Source organism: Acipenser ruthenus, chromosome 55, assembly GCF_902713425.1.
Source record: "Acipenser ruthenus chromosome 55, fAciRut3.2 maternal haplotype, whole genome shotgun sequence".
In the NCBI taxonomy this organism is placed as follows: domain Eukaryota; kingdom Metazoa; phylum Chordata; class Actinopteri; order Acipenseriformes; family Acipenseridae; genus Acipenser; species Acipenser ruthenus.
This window is the reverse complement of record NC_081243.1, coordinates 6,868,350-6,873,421: the sequence shown is the minus strand read 5'-3', so window position 1 is coordinate 6,873,421 and position 5,072 is coordinate 6,868,350. Positions and strand designations below refer to the sequence as shown.

General features: G+C 43.5%; 2 non-coding genes across 2 annotated transcripts; one reads left to right on the top strand and one right to left on the bottom strand.

Annotated features, from left to right (window-relative positions):
• The first annotated feature begins 4,053 nt into the window (after positions 1-4,053).
• Positions 4,054-4,124, top strand: trnag-gcc (transfer RNA glycine (anticodon GCC)). The gene has a single exon. It is a non-coding gene; the product is annotated as a tRNA-Gly (tRNA).
• Positions 4,125-4,396: 272 nt separating this feature from the next.
• trnap-ugg (transfer RNA proline (anticodon UGG)) lies at positions 4,397-4,468 on the bottom strand. Its single transcript has one exon. It is a non-coding gene; the product is annotated as a tRNA-Pro (tRNA).
• Between the last annotated feature and the right edge of the window lie 604 nt (positions 4,469-5,072).

The window sequence follows — 5,072 nt, the reverse complement described above, 5'->3', positions numbered from 1 at the left end:
TGCAGAAGCTACACTAAACAAAAAAAATGGTCTTCAAGCCAGTAATCTGTTACAACTGCATGATGTGGGAAATCCGAGAAAACCCAACAGAGCTCAACCAAGTTTGTGTAAAGTGCCGCACCATCCAGGACTTGCTTCAGCGATTAAGCCTGCTAGAAAAGGAGATGGAGGAAATGAGACAGCAACAGGAGCTTGAGGAGCTGGCACACCCACAATTCATGGAAGTCTGCACCCCTAGCAGACTGAAAGCCACCAGGGAGATGGAAGAGTGTCGAAACAGCTGGGTTCAGATAGGCAGAAGCAGGGAAAAAAAGAAACTTCGTCAAACACAACCACCAGAAATCCAGACAGCCAACACATTTGAGCCACATTCGTATCTACAGACAAGTTGAGCTTTTCAATGAGATTATTTACTGAAAACAAAAACATTTAAACGCGTTTAATTCTGAAAAACGGAAGTTACTCCTTGCAAAGTCTTTTGTTTGTGTCGTTTCTTTATCACACCAGAGAAGTGATGAATATGTTTGAATGAGAAGGCTACGGTAAAAACAAATATATCTTACTAAATACAAACCGAAGGCGGTGTTTCTGAATGCAAAGAGTATTCCGCTAGACCAGTCTCAAACTAAACCAGTGAAGATGGACGCGTCAGTGTCTCCGTGTCGTTGTTGCAAGACCAGCTCGCAGTGAAAGCGGCTCTAGACAGCGTCGTGTGCGCGATTACTGAACTTAAACTGTCGGCAGCAAAGTCACTCTATTCCAAGTGGAAATGTATGGATTGAAGAGAGAGAATGAAACTCTGAAGCTGAGATTGGAAATATCAGAGAGCGAGCTGAAAGCCGTGCAAGGGTGTATAAACGCTGCAGATGCAGACATTAAACAGCCTTTCATATTTCAAGGTAAGATTGGTTTTATTGTGTGGTATTGCTCGGTCAATCCAACACCTCAAATCGCCTTCTACTGGAAAGATCTTGGTTCGAATGTCTCTTCAGACACGTTTTAAGTGCTTGATTATTATAAGTGCAGTTAATAGCACAGCTCTGTCCTAATATTGGTTATATAAGGAGTCTAAATGAGGCATTGAGTTATTTTATAGATTATAAGAACGTAGTGCATCTAACCTAGTCTAATTAATATTTAAATAGGTATTCTAGAAACTAAGAAACTACTATATTTGTAATTAGAGAGACTTAATTAGTGTCCTTCTGGTAAAGTGATGCCACTTAAACAGTCACAGACCATATTGCAGAGCTTTAGAATAATGATTTGGGACCTCATATCAACACACAGCAGCACATCGTGTTTTTGTTATTGTTATTATTATTATTTGTTTATTTAGCAGACGCCTTTATCCAAGGCAACTTACAGAGACTAGGGTGTGTGAACTATGTATCAGCTGCAGAGTCACTTACAATTACATCTCACCCGATAGACGGAGCACAAGGAGGTTAAGTGACTTGCCCAGGGTCACACAATGAGTCAGTGGCTGAGGTGGGATTTGAACCGGGGACCTCCTGGTTACAAGCCCTTTTCTTTAACACAGCCTCCTAGTGTTGACTGCAAATCTGTTTTTAGATCAATGCTTTCATTGTCTTCAGCTCCAGTGCTGTGTTTGTCTTTGGTACAGTTGCGGCTCATTATTTTGCTTTAGTCCTATTTCCTTTTTGTTCCACACACACATTTACAGCGATCTTTCCAGACCGAACTGGGTGAATACAGGGGGTGGCAGCAGCACCCATCCTTCGTGTATTATTAAGAATGGATAGTGGTGCAGTATATATTATACTATAACAGTGTGTATTATTCTATTATTAAGATCTATCATTTGCTCAAAACAGTGTGATGCTGCAGTTTGTTAGAAAAATTCTAACCATAAAATAAATAAACAAAGTACTTTGTTCAGCTAATGGTAAACAGAATTAGGAAACGATCGCTCATATTGTTTAAAATCCAGACACTTACTAATACAGGTTACTATTGAAGAGCAGAGGATGCATGCAGTAGGGAGAGCCACACCAGTACAAATGTATTGTAATACTAGAAGGGATGTGATTGGATGTATATATACAGTTTACATAACGTTGCACAAGTAAGCTTCCAATGTTGTTACTAATGATTATTACACAGGTGGAGTTTGTACAAAAAACATATTGCTGCACTTTGAAGAGTCAGAATTGTATAAATCACTTGTTTACATGAAGCTGCTTTGAGAATAAGCAGCTCTCCTGCTGCAGCCCCTCGTCTGCTCATTGTATTTGACACATTGAAACTTGTATTCTGTGTTGACAGTTTCCATCCAAACCATGATCACAATACAGTATGAGTTCACAGAAAGACATTCCTCAGACACTTTGCTGAGACTTACCTCTGTTGTCCTCAGCTGTTGTGCGGTTTCCTGCTGCGAGGGAAAATGTGTTTTAATTTTTGTGAAGTAACTGTATTAATATAAAAATAAATACATAAAATAAGAGAAATCGCTCCTCTTGGACCCAGTGACAACTCTCAGTAGCATTCTGACAAGGGGCTGGCTTTGTAGAGGAGCCTAGCTAGTAAGTAAGAGTTGTAATTTTATACAGTTTTGTTTCCCACAGATCCCTTAGAGGACCATGCTATCCCTGAATCTGAAGCACAGGAAGGGCCAAAGATAGAAGCAGTTTACACACAAGAGGAGTCCTTTGAGCAGGAGTGGTGTGCAAGTCTAATACAGGTTACAGGGCTGCCATGTGTTAAAGATGAAGACGTCCCTGAACAGGAATGTGTTCTTATTAAAGAGGAATTCATAGAACAGGAATGTGTCCCCATCGCAGAGGAACGACCTACTGAAAATAATGTCTGTACACTTGAGGAGAACAATAAGCTGGGATCCAACCTGTGTGATGATTCTCCATCTAAATATGAACTGGGATTTGGAGGTAATCCTACAAAACAAGCAGCATTGAGATGCCTATTGATCCTGCAGAACCTGGTACTGAACACCAGCAGTGTGCTTGAGATTCATATTTTAACCAAGGGGAGCTCCCCAACCACTATGTCAACAAGGACATCACTTTGCTTGCTCCTGAGGCACCTGCTAGCTGTGCAGCCACTGCCACGTCTCTTTAGAATGCTATGAGATCAGCGGTGTCCAATCATGCTCCTGGAGGCCATTCCACTCCACATTGAACAGGTTCACTTCTATAAAGTGCTGCTCCTGTGCCTGGATGGAGCTTTAACTGGTTCAATTAAACAACTAGGGCAGCAGTGTGGAGTAGTAGGGCAGCAGTGTGGAGTAGTGGTTAGGGCTCTGGACTTGACCGGAGGGTTGTAGGTTCAATCCCCAGTGGGGGACACTGCTGTTGTACCCTTGAGCAAGGTACTTTACCTAGATTGCTCCAGTAAAAACCAACTGTATAAATGGGTAATTGTATGTAAAATAATGTGATATCTGTATAATGTGAAATAATGTGATATCTTGTAACAATTGTAAGTCGCCCTGGATAAGGGTGTCTGCTAAGAAATAAATAATAATAATAATAACTTAGAGCAGGAGTGGAAGGGCCAGCCTTGGACACGCCTGTGTTAGATCTGTGCCTTTCCCCATTTCTGGTAGACTGTTTGCAGTTGTGCTGCTCCCACAGCTTTACATCACTGCACTGAGTGTGGGAAGAGATTCAGTCACATTGGAAACCTTAAAAAACACAAGGCCATTCACACAGGAGAGAAACCTCATCACTGTGATGATTGTGGGAAGAGATTCCGCAAGTTACGAGACCTTAAAAGACACCATAAAATTCACACAGGTGTGTAATCCTATCCCAGTACTTAGTGTGAAGAAGTGAAGTCAGTTGTGATTAGGGGGGACCCTGTTTATCAAGCAGGTTTATTCTCACCACTACACAACCAACGATTCTATACTCCGTATATCAAAAATGCTCGAATTAAGCCACGGAAATACAGGCTGCTTGGGCAGGATGGCGTTTTCTCTCAACCACCACCGACCCGTTTTAAAAGCTCTCTATATAGCTACTGGTGTGCATGGGAGCGGACAGTAAGCCTCAAGCAAACGTCAAGCAAGCATTGGTGGTTCAGTGGTAGAATTCTCGCCTGCCACGCGGGAGGCCCGGGTTCGATTCCCGGCCAATGCAACCTTCTTTTTTACTTTATGTATACAATTACAGCCACACGCACCTGCCTTCAATCAGTAAAAAAAAAAAAAAAAAATCTCCCCGGAATTGAACCCCGGTCTCCCGCGTGACAGGCGGGGATACTGACCACTATACTAACGAGGAAGGCACACGCTCCCTGCCACTATGGCAACACATTTAGTTGCAAAGCGTCTAAGTCAAAACTGCCTGCTGAGCTTAATGGTTTACGGATCGAAAACAGTATAGTACAAAACAATTAAAAAAAAAGAAACGGGCTCGTCCGGGATTTGAACCCGGGACCTCTCGCACCCAAAGCGAGAATCATACCCCTAGACCAACGAGCCAGCTGCCGGTTTTATCCGGCGGCCGACGCGTGATACAGTCTCTGGCAGCAAAATAAGTGCAGCATGACCAGAGTCCCGTTCCGGAAAGCTGCTAACACCTCAGAGGAGGGGGGCTTAAAACTCGCCAACGCAACCTTCTTTATTTTTTGGCATTCTTATAGTGCTGCTTTTTTTTTTTTAAATTCGCCACACGAAAACTAGGATTCGCATGTGTTTCACGTAACACTTTTTCAATTCATTCATCTGGTCACAGTGTTTTACCGCTACAGCAGGACCCGGCAATGCTTTTAATGGAATCGGCATTAAAAGCTGCCACGTCAGTGGAGAACTGCGCGAGTACTCTCGCTCTCATTTCAGACATAGGGGTTTGAATTGCCTTCTAGCCGCTCTCGCTCACGCCGGGCGCCATGGCGTGTGTCTGTAATCCCAGCTACAGGGGCAGGTTGAGGCTGTCTGATTGCTTGAGCAGGGGAGCTCTGTGCTGCAACTGGCTGTGCCGATCGGGAGTCCGCACTTATCACGGCATCGACATGGCATTTCTGGGGGAGCTCGTGAATGCCAGGTCATCTATGGAGGGGTGAACCGGCCCAGGTCGGGAACGGAG